The sequence below is a fragment of the Natrix helvetica genome (assembly GCF_964273705.1).
Source record: "Natrix helvetica genome assembly, chromosome: 3".
Lineage (NCBI taxonomy): Eukaryota > Metazoa > Chordata > Lepidosauria > Squamata > Natricidae > Natrix > Natrix helvetica.
This window is the reverse complement of record NC_138549.1, coordinates 129,379,478-129,394,758: the sequence shown is the minus strand read 5'-3', so window position 1 is coordinate 129,394,758 and position 15,281 is coordinate 129,379,478.

The following is a 15,281-nucleotide window of genomic DNA, read 5'->3' as shown; positions in this document are numbered from 1 at the left end:
CAATAGGGAACAATTGACTGCCATCATGGGAGTGGGCGTGGGGAGTCTATGGGATAATGTAATGTGAACTTTTAATTTTATAAGCAGAATCACTGTAAGTTGGACAGCTGTATAATTTTTAAAAATAATTAAATAAATAATACAAATAAACCAAAACTAAAAAAATAAGGAAATAAACATCAAAGATATAGAAATCCAAATAGTTAAATGGAACTGCCGAATTGTCTACGCCAGAAAATTAAATTGATGTCGCCATGACAGCAGTTGTTTATGAGTAAAACTAGTAATTTCTATAGAGTCTTTTGAAAGGAAAACTACATTTTATCTCAGAGTGCAAGGTTGGTACACAACGCATTGCAACAAAACATGGGGAGCTAACTCAGGTGACTGTTCTAAGCAAAGGCAAAAGCAACCTAGCACAAATAAAATTCATTGATGTTCTGTGGCTAAGACAAAGGGTTATCAGCTTGCCACTGTGCCTTTTTCTAATTAGGCTTGGAGGCTGTATCCTTGTGGATCTGCTTACTCGGTAGTTACTGCTGAATTTACCGTTTTGCCACACAGTGAGCAAATACAGAGGAAATCTGTGCCAACATTTTGTGTTGCTTTTAAGCCAAAAGGCAATCTCTGGCTTACCTGAAGAGCTGTGGGAAAAAAAATCGCAAGCCAAAGTCCTTTGTGTAATGCCACTAAGAACAAAACATTTAGCACTGATCTATCTAGAAGAAAGTTGAGTGTGAAGCAAGACATTCTGTCCTTCCCATGTCATAAATTTCTCAGTAAGAAAAGTAGTAGAAAAAAAGAGGACAAAATAGTATTGAAAAGTATGTTTCTTTTCCCAAAGATTTAGCTTTTATGTAATTCGTTAAAAATCCTAAAATATTTCCCTTGAAAAGGGGAAGTTAGGATATAATAACTGGGCTCTCTTGTGAATGGCGACATCTGAGTATGAGATGGCTGCTAAAACCATCTTTTATTTCCTTCATTTACACCTTTCTTTTCTACTTGTTTTTAATGGACACAGATCTTCTCTACACTGGTGGAGAAAGAGATGACACATCAGTAGGATTTATTTCAGCTAAGTATGCATAGGATAAACCCCAGGGATATTTCCTTTGCTGGAGGAAAAACCTCTTATTTTTGTTATACCTATAAATGTGTTATTGTTAAAACTAAGAGGGTACATCACGCACTCAGATGAAGACCAGGCCTTAAAACTGAGTAGGATACATTTGGAACAGATTTTCTTTTCCTAGAATCAAGCTGAACCTATTCCACACTGAATTGGACATTCTAATTCTGCTTTAATCCTAATTTATTTCTCCAGAGTGCCAATGTGTTTGCATGAAATAAGGTCACCATTGATTTTTCCAAATCATCCTCCTGATTAGGCTGCTCATGCAAGCCCTCTTTAACTTTGTTAGAATCACTGCAATTACAGTATTACAGCTCTTGAGTATTTGGATGCACTGCATATTTTGCCATGTTATTTTCCTTCTTTTCTAAGGATGCAGCTCATTTGGGATTAATGTAGCTTGATACTCGCCCAACCTGTGCTAAAAGAACATGGAGGGGGGGGGGTCAATTATATCCCAAGACATCCAATTTCCCCAAGTATTTCTAATTCACAGGGTCCAAGTAGACATAAAATTCACTAGAAGCTGCTTTATTGAAAGAGGTCATTGCTTCATAGCCAGCCCATAGTATTCCAGATGTTGCTGAACCACATTTCCCAGCATCTTTAGGAAATACAGGCAGTCCTTGACTTACAACAGTTCATTTAGTGACCATTCAAAGTTACAACAGCACTGAAGAAAAGGGATCTTGGAGTCCTAGTGGACAACTATTTAAATATGAGCCAGCAGTGTGCAGCAGCTGCCAAAAAAGCCAACACAGTCCTAGGCTGCATCAACAGAGGGATAGAATCAAGATCACGTGAAGTGTTAATACCACTTTATAATGCCTTGGTAAGGCCACACTTGGAATACTGCATTCAGTTCTGGTCGCCACGATGTAAAAAAGATGTGGAGACTCTAGAAAGAGTGCAGAGAAGAGCAACAAAGATGATTAGGGGACTGGAGACTAAAACATGAAGAACGGTTGCAGGAACTGGGTATGTTTAGCTTAAGAGAAAGAAGGACTAGGGGAGACATGATACCATTGTTCCAATATCTCAGGGTTGCCACAAAGAAGAGGGAGTCCAACTATTCTCCAAGGCACCTGAGGGTAGAACAAGAAGCAATGGGTGGAAATTAATCAAGGAGAGAAGCAACCTAGAACTGAGGAGACATTTCCTGACAGTTATAATAATTAATCAGTGGAACAGCTTGCCTCCAGAAGTTGTGAATGCCCCAACACTGGAAGTCTTTAAGAAGATGTTGGATAGCTATTTGTCTGAAATGGTATAGGGTTTCCTGCCTAGGCAGGGGGTTGGACTAGAAGACCTCCAAGGTCCCTTCCAACTCTACTATTGTATTATTGTATTGTATTATTGAAGAAGTAACATAACTTTTTCACAGTTAATGACCTTTGCAGCATGATCATGTGATCAAAATTCAGAATGCTTGGCAACTGATTCATATTTACGACCGTTGCTGTGTCCTAAGGTCAAGTGATCCCTTTTGTGACCTTCTGACAAGCAAAGTCAATGGGGAAGCCAGATTCACTTAGCAACCGCAGTGATTCATTTAACAACTGAGGACAGAAAGGTTGTAAAAATGGGGCAAAATTCACATAACAAATATCGCATTGTGACCATAAGTCGAGGATTAGCTGTACAGTCCATGATGAAAGATGCTGGGAATTGTGGTTTATCAACATCTTGGAGTGGCTAGTATTGCCTGCCCCTATGTCACATTGTCAGTTACCAGGCCTCCAACCAGATCTTCAGAGAGAGAGAAAATTCCCAACCCTTCCTGAAAAGGTCAGGATCAATCCTTTTTGTGTGTGATATTTCTAAAACCTGTACAGCCTTAGGGAGATGAAGAGTATGCCCTCTGAACTTGCCAGTGTTTAACATTGCCTGAAACCTATTATGTCCACCATCTTGTTTTCCACAATAGATTTCTTTCTTTTCTTTTTTGCTTGATTCTAGTACCTTCAAGGAATTGCTTGCAGGAATTTCTTCATTACATAATAAAATATAGTCATGCAAGTTATGAGAAACTGTGGGCAATTAAAATAAGGGGAAGGTATGGAAACTGGAAACAGGTGAGAAGCTTCAAATTCTGGAAATAAATAAAAAATGACTGTCTTATAGAAGGCAGATATTTTCTGGAATTATTTCACTGATTGTATAATAGCTTTATAGAGACAGATGGCCATATTAAATAAAAAGGTCAATTAAAAATGTCCTTCCGCATGCAATGTCTCTGTTGAACAGCTGTTAAATTTCCACTAGAGAGAACCTCACACCTATAAAATAAAATTTAGGATACTTCGGTGAGAATAGAACTTGCTCTTCAAAATCATTACTCCCAGATAGAAACATTTAATTGATGTTTTTAAAACAAAGCTGGTACAACTATTGCTGCAATTTGTCTATCGCATCTTTCAACTTGATTTGAATACTTTTAATATGCCACTGGTGCTAATATTAATAATCTGTATCTGCGGGAGTGTAGCATATCCTGTAATGTTAATTTTCATTGTGCCAAACAGTAAGGCGACATGGAGAGAATTGATCCGAAACATAAATTTGAGACCATTGAACTCATGGGAACAAGCATTTAATTATCTGGGGTAACGGAAATCTTCTGTCTTCCTACAGCCATAAGAAAGAGGAGGACCCAGTTTCTGGCCCGCTCTTAGAAAAACATCTTGACATTGCTGACGGATGCTGTCTAACAGGATTATAAATTATAAAGGATTATTTTAATGAATCATCAAATTCTGGAGTTAGAAAGGGCAAGTCTTTTTTTTTCGTGTAATGTAATGTAATCCCTGAATGGCATTGAAGATCCATTCCAAATGTTTGCATACTAACTCTCATTTTTTTAATCATTCCAAGAATAGGCAGGGGCCAAGACCAGGTTTGGAAGGGTGAATTGTTTAACTAAATCTGAAGATCCAGATTAGAAGGATAACATTTGCCTGGCTGGCAACCCCAATAGCAATAGCTCGATAGGAAGGCCATCTAACCCTTTGTTGATTCCCTGACCAGTTATAAAACAACAGGATCACCTTGGCCAGTGGTGAAATTCATTTTTTTTTTACTACCGGTTCTGTGGGCATGGCTTGATGGGCGTGGCAGAGGAAAGATACTGCAAAATCTCCATTCCCAACCCACTCTGAGGCCAGCCAGAGGTGGCATTTGCCGGTTCTCTGAACTACTCAAAAACTCCGCTACTGATTCTCCAAACTATTCAAAATGTCCGTTACCAGAACCTGCTGGATTTTACCCCTGACCTTGGCCCAGAACTGTACATATGTTTATGCATGTTGGAGTAAAGAGAAAACCTAATGCAAAAGAAGACGTGGAATGCTGATATTTTGTTCATTTGTTCATTCATTTGTTCATTCCTTAATTTTCCCATGATGTGATGACATGCAACAAAAATAAGAAATAAGATCCAGGATTCTATCTATCTAATTTAAAACCAAAAGCTGCATTATAATAGACAAGCCATGCAAAAGGCTTAAACACACAGCATGCATCAAGCAAATAATTTTTATCCCCAGCTTTTCAGTTTGCCCATTGGAGGGATGCCTACGGTGCAAGAAAGGGGGGGCTGTGTCTTTATAGCTGAACAGAGAAAGGACTTTTATGTATGGAACAAGCTTTGTTTACAGGACAAAGTTATCAAGTAGCTATATTTTAACCTAGTGGGTGGCATAACCCAGCCTGTGTGATCAGCGTATGGTTCAGAGGGTTGTACAAAAAAATCATTGGTAAAATCACGGTTGCTAATCATGGATAAATCAGTTGCACCAATTGAGCCAGAGAATCTAATAAAATATCCTCTGTTGAATCACAAATGTTAAAGTGTATGAAAGTCTTCTTTTTGACTCTTTTCTGTCAATATTACCATGATGGCTCTGAATGATGGCACCGGTAGTCTAACACACACGAGTTAGGGAATGCATGCAGGAGCCTTCCTTTTCCCTCATTGCGAAAGGCTGAGAGAACGGTTGTATCTCCTTTTGCAAAAATGGGAGGAATGAACGATGCATTTCATTAGCAGTTCTATAACTGGATTTCCTGTTTATTTGTTGGGTGGCTTGTTTTCTGCTAAGGATCAAATCTACTTGCTGGAAGTTAATTTGGTCAACCCTAGAAGGAGGAAGAGGGAAGAGGAGAAATATACAGTAGTGGCATTTGCTCATCATGAATGCTGAGATAGGAGAGGAGAGAACTGAAACCGAAAGACTCCAGGTGTCATTGAGTATTGAGAAGGTGAACACAGTATATTTTATTTTATTTTATTTTAAAAGCAAAGCTATAGTGTCTTCTTATGTCTCAAACAAAAGAAATCAATGCTTCCTCCTTTTTTTAAAGGCTGTGGTCTACTTTTCTAAGCTGCTTCTTGTTGAAAATTGGGATCATGTCTCCCTCTAGTGGATGAATGCAAACACTGTGCTTTTGGGGAGATTCAGTCATACAGCAGTGCCTCTCCAAAGAAGTTGTGAAAAACAGTTGTGTTGCTTCACTTCACTTGCTAACAACAGCTTTTGCACATGCACAAAGACAGTTTCAGTGGGGTAAATTGCCCCTGCCTCAATTTTTCTTTGAAGTGCACAGAATAACATGGTTTCATGAAGTGAAGCTGACCACCCCTACTCAGTCTAGACTCCTTTACTAAAAGGTGGAGCTTACAACCATATTCCAAGTTACAACAATCCTTTTCCTGTTTTATATCCAAGAGGTTTCCTTCTTATACAATTTCAAGTCTGTAAAATTAACCTATGCAGCAGATATCAGAGTAAGGGAAACTGATCTATTGGAACAAGATCTATACAATTGATGCAATTCATAGTGATTCACAGAAGACCTCCCAGTATAGCAGGTCTTTATGATCAGAAACTACTCTGGAGCTTGAAGCTTGGATCTTTTCCCAGAACTGATAGTGGAGGCAAAAGCATCAACCCCATTTACTGTGGGTGTCTTTGCAGTGTGCCAAGAATCACATCATTTCTCCTGCTCACCCAACTTCCTGACTTTGCTGCTGCCGCACCCAGGGGTGGGCTTCAAAAATTTCACCAAGGGGTTCTCTGCCCAGTTGCTGGGTGGGTTAGGGTTAGCCAGGGGTGGGATTTAGAAGTTCTCCAAACCGCCCATAATGTTAGTTACGGGTTCTCTCCCGAACCCAGGCGAACTCATAGCAATCCACCCCTGGCCATACCCCATTGACATTTGGATTTTATTTTCTTTAATTGTATCATCTGGCTCACTCACAGGCTGCAAAAATGCCTATTATATTATGGAGGAAGACTGTAGTATGACAATGGCATTGCTGTGGGGCGCTATGCAAAGCATTTGAAATGAGCAGCTTGTAAAACATGCCTGCGCAAGCAAATCTCTCCTTCTCCCAGGGTTGAAGCAGACAGGTGCTCTTGCAAGGCTGGCACAGCTGGTTTGAAGGGTTTGACTGGCTACCTGTACATGTAGGTGTATATGCCCAGCCTCTTCTACTGGAATCACCACCCGAAGGAAGCAGCTAGGCTAACTCCTCCAGAGTATGGAAACATGTCAATTCCTTCAAGAGGAATCATTTGTCTGAACTAATGTGGTTTTGTGAAGACCTCTCCCAAATATTTTGCATATCCTTTTTTTTTTAATTCCCCAACAGCAATTCTGTTCGAAACTTACTGCAAAGTAGTGGGAAACATAAGAAATTGAAAGCTGAATCCTCCTTTCCCCCCCTTCTGTCTTTAGTTCAGTTCCTTCATTAAAAATATCCTTACATATAACTGATGGCAGAGGGACACAGTCAACAGTGGTTCTCTTATTTACAGTTATTAGAAAGACAAAAGACAAAAATATTCTCTATCCCTAATAAAAGTTTTAATGAGTTTTGGGTAGCTATAGAACATGAAGAGACCTCTTAGATCCTTAGGACAAGTAGGGTTATTTATGTAACATTGGCTGTAGCCTACTAAACAAAATTTTTGGATGCTGCAACAAATGCCAAATAAATTTTAACTTTTAAGTGATGAATGACTCTGCTTGTACTTTAACCATTGTAGGGAATCAGAATTAGAGATAACACTCAACTTTCCACGTTCTTTGGGAGAAGTTAAGATCAGCATGAATTTAAGTTAGCAGCTTGATTTGGACCCACATGGAACTAGTTCCAACCTAGAAATAGCAAGTGATGAAGTTAGTCTCACGTTACAATTCCGGAGAGGCAAGAGATAATAATAATAATAATAATAATAATAATAATAATAATAATAATAATAATAATAATAATAATAATAATAATAATAATAATAATTTTATTTGATTAGCCGCAACCCTCTCCCGAAGGACTCGGGGCGGCGTACAATCAAAACAGATAAAATACAGATAAAGACAAACATATATACATAAAGAACAAAGACATATACATGTGCATGGAGGAGGTAGACTCATAAGTGAAAGACAATTAAAAAACACAATTTAAAATCCCATTAAATAAAATTACTGAATTAAAAAACCCATCAGGAGCGTTATGAAGTTATGATTGAGCCAGGCCGGCTATTTGGAATAGGTGGGTCTTGAGCTTTATACGGAAGGAGCGGAGGTCAGTAGTGGTCCTAATATCCGGGGGGAGGTCATTCCACAGGGCTGGGCCCGCCACAGAGAAGGCTCTGCTCCTAGGCGCCGCCCCATGGCACTGTCTGGTGGACGGCACCTGGAGAAGTCCCTCTCTGTGCGAGCGGATGGGTCGTAGATACACATAAGGCAGTTACTGACGTCCATTCATATTTCATTTCGGGTACTGATGGTAGCGAACCTGATATATTACTTGTCCTGTGAGACTTCTTGGTGTCCAAGCTGGCCTGCAATCTGAAATTTCTTAGAAGAAGAAAAATAAAACACAGGTACAAAGATGTAGTTTGGTCCTCAACTCCTGCTATCAAGAAAATTCAGGTTTGGCACTGTGGTTTTATCAGTTGCTATTACCAAAATAAATTAGCATGTATTTGGTCTTGTAAATATGACATTCCTAAAATGCTTTTAAAACAGGAATTGGAAGATGCTGCACTTAATGTAAACCATTAAATCTCTTTAACTTGGTTATATTTAACTGAGGTAACCTATATTCTGTGTTAATACAATATACTGAACCATAAACTAACAATGAGCTGAGTTTGTAAACAGGCTGAGCCACAAAAAAACCTACATTAGATTTTAATCAATTAAACTTAGAATAATAGGAAAATGCATCTGTTAAGTGTTGAGTGTTCTTTGCGAACACAGTAATGTGTTGATTTTTTTTCCAAGTCAGAAAGGAGCCACTCACCCTCTCTCACACCACAAAGCTTCTCCCAGATGACTGGATGCACACTACATAATCCCCCCTTTTTTGAATATTATGATTCATGTATGTTCATATGTATATAATAGGCTATGATATACAGTGGCTCTATTTCAGGGGTGAAATCAACTTACCTTCACTACCGGTTCGCAGATTAATACATTGTGGTGATTTTATTGAATGTACTTCACTTTCACATACTGAATGGCATAAAATGGAGCTCCATCCCATGCTTTCATAATATCATAATAAATAAAAATGGTTTTTGTTCAGAAATTCATCTAAATAAACAGACCAAAATCAAAATCTTAGGGGAGCTCTTAGTAACTTGTAAGGAATGCAGTATGATCCCTTACGTCAGAGTTGTCAAACTCCCGGGCCATGAGCCGGATGAGTCACGTGCTGGCCACGCCCACTCCCGCTTTAGCAAAGGGGTAGGAAGTCCTGATACATCACGTGACACTGCCGTGATGATGTGAGTTTGACATCCCTACCTTACATGATCAAGCATGAAAGAAAAATGCAACGAAACCTAGTACAAATGGGCTATAACTATATCCTGTGAATACCCTCACAGCCTCTTTTGACTCAGATTGCTTTACAGAAATTTGGCAGCTATACTTGGCCATGGAACTAGGTTAAAGCTGCATCTGCAGCTAAATTTGGATACCTATCACCATTCAGGTTAAGGTTCCAGTACTTCCCAAAATGCATTCGAAACTTTGAGTGAAGCCTTTTAGTCAGAACTGGCAAGTTCATTCATAAAACTTAAGTAGCTTTATTTTCTGGTTATGTAGTTTTATTTGCTGTTTTATGTAACTTTGGACCACTAATTCTTTTTATATTTGCTCATCAAATAAGATCAGGAAAAGTTGACTCTCTCTGGGACTGTTCTGAGGAAAGGATCCTGGAGGTTAGCTCTTTGGAACTGCATTCCTCTTCATATCCAGGTGGTTCCAATTCTATTGGGATTTAAGACAGGCATTAACATCTGGACGTCCAAAATACTATAGAAAATATTCCCTATTTACAAGAACCTAAAATGAAGTTATATCAGCAGTCCAGTCATAAAGTCAGAAGGCTACAAGAACTGATGAAATATCCATAGAAATATTGCAAGTAATGGAAGGAGAATCATTAAAGGTTCTAACTGAGCTACACCAGCCAATCTGGAGAACAACACAATGGCCAACAGAATGGAAAAGGTCAATCTACATTCCAATCCTCTACTCAAAAGCGGGATTTAACAGTGTGCAAATGATTATGCAGTGTCCTTAACTTTACATTCTAGCAAAATAATGTTTAAAATCATCCAATGCAGATTAGAGCCCTGCATGATAAAAGAGATGCCAGATGTTGAGGCTGGCTTTAGAAAGGCAAAGAAGCACAAGACATTGCTTCTAAAGCATGCTGGATAATCCTGGAAGCTAAAGAATACCAAAAAGAAATCACTATAGGTTTTATTGATTATAGAAAGGCCTTTGATTGTGTTCAGTTGGAGATGTGGAAGGTGCTTACAAATATGAGAATCCCAGAACATTTCATTCTCCTTATGAAAAACACTTGTACAGATCAGGAAGCCACACTATGTGTTAGATCTGGGCAACGAGAGACAGACTGCGGACACGAAGTGACTTATCAGCTCTTTATTAATAGTAGTAGTGATCCAGCTTGCTATGTGGTCGGAGGGCTCCCCTTTTATAGGGATCGGGTACGCCCCTCGACCAATCAGAACGATACCTGTTTCCCGCTGTAGCAGCGGACCAGAGAGGAGACTTGCCTCGATATATGCTAATATCTAACACCCCTCCCCTCCTAGATGGAACGTTGCGGTAGGTAACATAGTCTTTTAGGTATGTTGGGGGTTGCCTTACTCGGGAGGAGCGTCATAGTTCTGGTTGGTCAGAAATGGTTGCAGGATCGGATGCTTTTCCTGTTCCACGTTCTGAAGGTTTCGTGCCCTCGTAGCTGGGGCGTTCCGGAGTCTGCTCGGTTGCGTTGTCGGGGGGTTGCTCTGCTTCGTGCTTGCTTTCTTGTTCCGAGCTCGGTTCGCAGGTGTCGTAGTCTTCTATGATGGTGCTCTCGCGTGGCTGACTTTCTGTAGGCAGGAAAATCTCGTCTTCGTTTCGAAGGTCTGAATGTGCTAGGCGACCCCGAAGTTGATCGATGAGCCTTTTCCAGTTCCGCCCATCTTCCAGCTCCAGCAGATACGATCGTGGACCCGTGATGCCAATGATCTTTGCCGGCATCCACAATGTTCCCCCTGCATAGTTGTGGGCGTATACGGAATCCCCTATGCTAAAAGACCGAATTTTGCTTGTGGAGTCTGGGGGAGCTGTGGCAGAGTAATTTGGGTGAAGACGGTCCAGGTGAGACCGTAAACGGCGGCCCATGAGTAGTTCAGCGGGGCTCCTACCCGTTGTTGCGCTAGGGGTAATATGCTGAATTAAGAGGTAATGGTCAATGCGTGTTTGCCAATCACCTGGACCCATCCTAGCGAGGGCCTCTTTTGCGAATCGCACCATTCTCTCCGCCTGTCCATTTGATGCCGGATGGAATGGCGCGACGAGGGCGTGCCGAATTCCCTGACCTGCTAGATATGTCTCAAATTGCATGGCCGTGAACTGGGGCCCGTTATCGGAGACCAGGAGGTCGGGCAGGCCATGGGTGGCGAAAAGTCGCCGTAGAACCTTAATGACTGCCTCTGCCGTGGTTGAAGTCATTAGGACTACTTCTAGCCATTTTGAGTATGCATCCACAACTATAAGGAAAGTCTGACCTTGGAATGGCCCTGCGAAGACGATGTGTATTCGCGACCAGGGTGCTTTAGGTTTCTCCCATTCTGTGGCGGGCGCTTCCGGGGGTGCTGGTCTCGATTCCTGGCATGGGTCGCAAGTGGCCACCCACTCCTCTATTTCTTTGTCCATGTTTGGCCACCAAACGTAACTTCTTGCTAACGCCTTCATCCTAACAATCCCCGGATGACCCACATGTAAAGCATCTAATACATTCCTACGTAAAGCATACGGAATAACAACTCGATCCCCCCACAATAAACAACCTTGTAACACTGAGAGTTCGTCCCGTTTTGACCAAAACACTTTGAATTCCGGGCCCATGTTTCCCTTCGGCTACCCCCTCCAAACCCAAGTTTGAACTTACTTTATTAAATTGTCTTTAGAGGAGAACTGTGCAACGTCGTATGAAGAAACCGGTCCCGAGTCCAAACAGTCAATGAGCAATACCGGTACTTCTGGAGTGGGGTCTGGCAAAATGTCAGGTAATGGGCAACGGCTGAGTGCGTCTGCGTGTCCGAGAGTGGAGCCCGGTCGATGAATCAATTTGTATGAGTACGCAGCCAGGAAAACAGTCCACCTGGTCATGCGTGGAGAAAGGGAGACCGGAGTGGGGCGGTTTCCCGCCAAAAGTCCCAACAGCGGTTTGTGATCCGTAATCAGTTCAAAATCGCGGCCGTAGAGGTATTCGTGGAAACGTTTTACTCCAGCTACAGCAGCCAGCGCTTCCCTGTCCATTTGGCTGTAATTCCTTTCGGCCGATGAAAGAGTCCTGGAGTAGAAGGCGATGGGTGCTTCTTTTCCGTCGGGCATCCTGTGACTGAGGACTGCTCCAACTCCGAAGGGTGATGCGTCGCAGGTCAATACCAGCGGTAGGGTCTGGCTGTATTGGACAAGCAGTGAGTCAGTGGTGAGTAGGCGCTTTACTCCGGCGAAAGCTGCAGCTTCGGATCGTCCCCATTTCCATGGTGCGTTCCTCTGGAGTAGACGGTGTAGTGGCTCAGCAACGGTCGCCTTCTGCCTCAGAAAAACGCTGTAGAAGTTAAGTAGTCCGAGGAAGGCCTGCAACTCGGTCTGATTTCATGGTGTGGGGGCGTCCTGGATCGCCTTAATTTTCTTTGAAGTGGGGTGTATTCCCTGACCATCGATTCTATAACCCAGGAATTCTACGCTAGGCACGTTAATTTGGCATTTTTCCTTTTTGAGGCGGAGACCCTTTTCTCTGATTCTGGCCAAAACAGTTCTGACTCTTTTATTTAATTGCTCCTCGTTTGCAGCGGACACCAAGATGTCGTCAAAATAGGGGACGACTCCCGGTATCCCTTGCAAAAGTCGTTCCATGACGCTCTGGAACAATCCTGGGGCAATACTCACACCGAATTGTAGCCGGTTGCATTTGAATGCTCCTCTATGCGTCACTATAGTTTGGGCCTCCGCTGTGGCGCTATCAACTGGCAGTTGCTGGTAAGCTTGTGCCATGTCTAATTTAGCAAATACCTTTCCTGGCCCCAACGAGTGCAATAAGTGCTGTACTACAGGCACAGGATATGCGCTCTGTTGTAGCGCGACATTAATTGTGCATTTATAGTCCGCGCAGATGCGGACTGACCCGTCTGGTTTGACTGGGGTCACGATGGGTGTTTCCCAGCGCGCGTGATCCACCGGCTCAAGGATTCCTTGCTCCACTAACTTATCTATTTCCTTATCTATTTTTGGGCGGAGTGCAAAAGGCACTCGTCTCGGTTTAAGTCGGATTGGCGCCACTTTGGGGTCTAAATTGAATGATATCGGTTTACCCACATACTTACCAAGACCGGGGCTGAACACATCCTCGAACTCCTTAAAAATCTGTTCAGCGCTGCTGTTTTCCACGGCGTTGATTCCGGTGACTTCTAACCCCAGGGCTTCAAACCAATCAAGCCCCAGAAGGTTCTGTAATGGCGCGCTGGCGATGGTCACGGGCAGCTGGGCTACGATGTCCTTGAAACGGATCTGGAATGTGCCTTGGCCCACGATGGGGACTTGGTTCCCCTGGTAGTCTCGTAGCAGGACGTCTGGAGCGCGTAGTTGGCTCTTTCTGAGGCTAGGGATAGCCTGTTTCATGGATGCCCATGAAATGATCGTCAGGGTTGATCCTGTGTCAACTTCTAGCTCGCAACGTGAGCCCTCCAAGAGGACTGTGACTCTCAGCCTTTTGGGCCACTTGGGGCGGACCTGATTTATCGTGGTGAGATACGTTCGCAACTCCTCTCTCTGGGTCAACTCTATCTCACCGTCTATATCCTGAAAATACTCTCGTTGAGTGTCTTGATAGAACGCTCTCTCAGCTCTTTGCGTGTAGTCTCTCTGGGGATACGCTCGCTCAGCTCCTTGTGAGTAATCTCTCTGGGGATACGCTCGCTCAGCTCCTTGGGCACTTTCTCTCTGGGTAAACACTTGTGGATTTCTCTCTGGGCGCCCATTTTGATTTCGCCAAGCCCCTGGGTTGGGCTTCTGTTGGCGGTACATGGGTGGCTGCTGTGAGGCAGGGACTCCGCTCCGGCACACTCGTGCGATGTGCCCAAGTTTGTTGCAGTGCGAACAAACAACGTTCCTGAACCTACAAGTAGACCTGGGGTGATTCCCTCCGCAGCTTGCGCAGGGCGGCAAACGGGATCCGGGTCTCCCCCCAGGCCTCAAGTGACTGCTCCGCATCAGGTGACTGTCCTCGAACTCGGGATCCTCGTAGTTGGGGCTTGTGTCCTCGTAGTGCACTCTGGTCTGCCTTGGTGCTGGCTGGTTTACGCTGAAACCTCGTTGTATGGTTACCGATGATTTCTCTGCTGACTCTGACGCTCTTGCTTCATTTAGCGCTATCTGTAGGGTTAAATTCGGGTTTGCCAACAGCTTCTTTTGTAGTGAAATGTCTCTTAACCCACAGATGAGCTGCGCTAAGATGTGCTCGTCCAGATCCCTGAACTCGCAGTGAGTTGCTGCTTTACGCAGGGCTGCAACATATTGATTGATGGATTCTCCCGCCTTCTGGTTCCGCGTGTTGAATTCCTTGCGGCAAACATGGCGGGAAGGTTTTGGCGCGTAATGGGTTTGTAGAGCCTGTTGCAACGCCGTCCACGATACTGCCTGTATTGGAGTAGGCGCGGTGAGGTCTCTGGCCGTGTTGAAGACTTCTTTTCCGCAGTAGCCGAGGAAGATGTTTTTCTTCCGGGCGTCGGTGATCCCCGTGTATTCGTTCGCTTCGAGAAAACACTCGAAACGAATCATGAAGGCTTCCCACTCGTCGTTCGCTGGGTCGAATGGAGCGGGGGGAGTGTGCATCGCCATCTTCTCTCGTTTGAATTTGCCGCGCTGTGGTGACCTGAGATGGCTGCCGGAATTTCTGCCGAATTCCTAGGCTGGATCAAATCCGGAGATTCTGGAGGTAGCGTTCTTCGTCCTATCTGTCTCTTGATCCCACCCTCGTCGCCAATGTTAGATCTGGGCAACGAGAGACAGACTGCGGACACGAAGTGACTTATCAGCTCTTTATTAATAGTAGTAGTGATCCAGCTTGCTCTGTGGTCGGAGGGCTCTCCTTTTATAGGGATCGGGTACGCCCCTCGACCAATCAGAACGATACCTGTTTCCCGCTGTAGCAGCGGACCAGAGAGGAGACTTGCCTCGATATATGCTGATATCTAACACTATGGGCAGAAATAGACTGGCTCCAGGCTGGCAAAGGAATGCAAAAAGACTCTACATTGTTCCCTTATTTATTCAACCTATATCCTGAATATATATATATATTGAGAAGTTAGATTAGAAAAAGGTAAGCATGGTTTTAAAATTGGAGGAAAAAACATCAATAACTTATGCTACACTGATGACACTACTAAAAGTTTTTTTTTAAATTTATGAACAATTTTATGGCTGCCCAACTCAGTCCCAGTGACACCAGGCAGCTTACAATGCAAAGGATGTGCAAGCTTTAGTATTAAAAGTCAAGGAATATAGTGAAAACATTGAGTATATATATATATTTTATATA